Source organism: Sapajus apella, unplaced genomic scaffold (genome assembly GCF_009761245.1).
Source record: "Sapajus apella isolate SASKATOON/1434 unplaced genomic scaffold, GSC_monkey_1.0 scaffold36, whole genome shotgun sequence".
Taxonomy (NCBI): Eukaryota; Metazoa; Chordata; class Mammalia; order Primates; family Cebidae; genus Sapajus; species Sapajus apella.
Window position 1 is genome coordinate 347,411 of NW_022436976.1, and position 2,888 is coordinate 350,298.

The 2,888-nt window shown below is 43.5% G+C and overlaps 1 long non-coding RNA gene across 1 annotated transcript in view; it reads left to right on the forward strand.

The window, feature by feature from the left end:
- Positions 1-2,574, forward strand: part of LOC116563733 — a 39,801-nt gene extending 37,227 nt beyond the window's left edge. The window contains exon 6 of the long non-coding RNA XR_004274541.1: positions 922-2,574. This is a non-coding gene — a long non-coding RNA (uncharacterized LOC116563733). The remainder of the gene's footprint in view (positions 1-921) is intronic.
- Positions 2,575-2,888: the final 314 nt, after the last annotated feature.

Sequence of the window (2,888 nt, forward strand, 5' to 3'; positions counted from 1 at the left end):
TTTTTTTTTTTTTTTTTTTTTTTTTTTTTTTTTTTCCAAGAACAGTTTGAAATGGTCCAGGTGAATAGTTACGCATTTTTATGGTGACATCATTGCTTAGGTTTTAGAATCTTAAAATTCACAATCACTTCTCTATTATTAAAGTCCTGCCCCCTAGTTCAATCCCTCTATGTTCTTATTGATCATATGTGAGCCGTGATAAAATTGTTTTAATGGGTGCTTTTTTTTTTTTTAACTTATACTTCCTCGGTGATCTCCAACACATAGCTTCAAACAAGTAATTTTCAATGATTGCCTTTAACTTTTCTTACTTTCTCTTTTCGCATACTCATTCATTCAAAAGTAAAATCGCGTCAATTGTATCTCAATAAAGCTGTTAAAAACAAAACTGTGTTCCTACTAAATGTCAGGCACTTTTCTATGTGTTGGATATGAGTGAACAAAACCAACCAAGTCCTGTCCCGATGGAATTATATTCCAGAGAAGAGAGGGAGACAACAAAGAAATATAATGTAATATGTTGTGGAGAATAAGAAATCAGATAAACTGGGGAGGCAATGAGAGGGTGGAAGTTGGGGTTTGCTATTTTGAGTTAGGTGGTGTGAGGAAGGCCTCACAGATGAGATTATCAGGAGTGTGGGAAGAAATCATGCAACTACCTGAGAGTAAAACAGCAGGTTGAAGGGCAAGAGGCTGAGACTGGCTGGTGCTGGAGTGGAGTGGGCACAGGAGAGTGGAATGAGAAAGGATGTGAAATTTCTGGCTCTGGAGAGGCTAAAGCATCCAGATGACCTCTGGTGCACAGGTCATGCAAAGCCTGCACCTTTATGTAAAGGACGGGAGCTTACTCTGTGAAATGGGGAATCAGTGGTGAATTTGGTTGAGTGACAGAGTATGACCTTCAGATGTTCTTTTTGTAAGGACCACTCTGGCTGCTGAGTTGAAAGTCGATGGGAGGAGGTCGCAAGTGAAGTGGGGGCCAGCTGGAGGGTGTAACTACAATGCCAGTGAGGAACGGAGGAAAAGCTCAGACAACAGGTTGGGTTGTCTTCTTCCTCCAACTTTCTTGGAATTTCCTTTCCCCTCCCTATTGAATATTGTTGCTGTGTGGGTGAAATAAAAGTTTTTCAGCTTATAGGCTTATTAAAGGGAAGAATCATACTTCTTTGCCTGCCCAGATGGCCTTAACATAATGCTGACTGCAAGAGAAAAAATGAGAAACAATGGCAAAAATAACCTGAGACCCATAGTCATTGGTGGTCAAATGACATAAAAGTGTAGTCCAAGTTTAAGCTTATAAGACTGTGGTTCTTAATGCTTCATCTATAAATGCTTCATAAATGGTAGCTAATTCTACAGTAATTATTAATTAGTATAATTATCAGTATTGTCAGCTGGAGTTCTTCTGCTACTCAGTGACGTAGGTATAATTGGCCTTTACTTTTGTCAATTTCATGGCCTGTGAAAGACCAAGCCCCTCCTAAATTTCTGCGACTACCCTGGATGCTTGACTTCTCAAAACTTTTGCTTCCCAGATCCATACCTGTTGCTTCACTACAGTGTCTTAAATGTAGTCTTTGGAATTTCTTAAAGAAACATGGGTATATTGTGTTTGTAGCAATTTAGACTTTATTAAAGAGTTCATGGGGGAACTAGAGAGGTATTTATGTTGCAGAAAAAAAAAATAAAACTTTAGCATTAAGTGAAAACGGCAACATTCTTATAAGAGAAATGGCTGAGCTTTAGTCAGGAATAAGCCAAGGTGGACTTCTGGTGCAGCGTGACTCAGTGGGTTTGGAACGCAGGTGCATAACCCTGTGGGTTATGTAACCACATCACATGAGGCACAATGGGTGATCACCCACATGAGCTTGTGCTTGGCTTGGAGCCACTAATGTCCATCAAAAGTATAGTTACCTTGCTAATGCTATACATACAGCTCAGTTGCATCCAGAGAGAGAATAAAGCCATGTCAAAGCCGTCTATGATTCCTTGAATATTTTTCCAGCTACCCACCACTTGCCCACCGACTCCCCTCAGACCTCAGTTAGAACCTGACAATTGGCATTATGAACAGGATCTTGAGATGAGTGAGCCTTTGGTCCCCACTGATTCCAGGTCAGCCATGTAGCTGCAACATAGGTTGTGGTACCCCGTGGCAACTGTGCTGCTTGGATGGGCTTCAGTGGAAACCTGGGCGGCAGTGATTAGGTCCCCCATGAGCATGGAGAAGGCACTGAAGCAGCTGGAAGTGCAGAGCACCGTGAAGGAACAAGCCTTTGCTGGCAGAGTTGGTTAGGCATTTTTGACTGCACTGCGAGAAGTACACACCCAATCCCTGAGGGATGCAGTGCAGGTAAGGCCCCTCCAGGTTCAGACAGGGCACCTGGAGGCCTGGCTACACAGCTCAGAAAAAGAGTTAGAAGCTGCTGTGAATGGGGACCTCCAGGTGTAGGCAGGACACCTGGATGCCTGGCTACAGAGCTTGGAAAAGGAATTAGAAGCTGACATGGGCCAGGCACAGTGATTCATGCCTGTAGTCCCGGCACTTTGGGAGGTTGGGTGGGTGGATCACCTGAGATCAGGAGTTCGAGACTAGCCTGGCCAACATGGTGAAACCCCATCTCTACTAAAAATGCAAAAATTAGCCAGGCGTGGTGGTGTGTCCCTGTAATCTCAGCTACTTGGGCCACTGAGGTAGAAGAATTGCTTGAACCTGGGTGATGGAGGCTGCAGTGAGCTGAGATCACACCACTGAACTCCAGCCTGAGTGACAGAGCAAGGCCCCATCTCAAAAAAAAAAAAAGAAAAAGAAAGAAAAAAAGAAAAGAAGAAGAAGCTGCTGTGAATGCAGGTCTGGGTCGGTTGTCTCAGCCAGAGACCTCCAC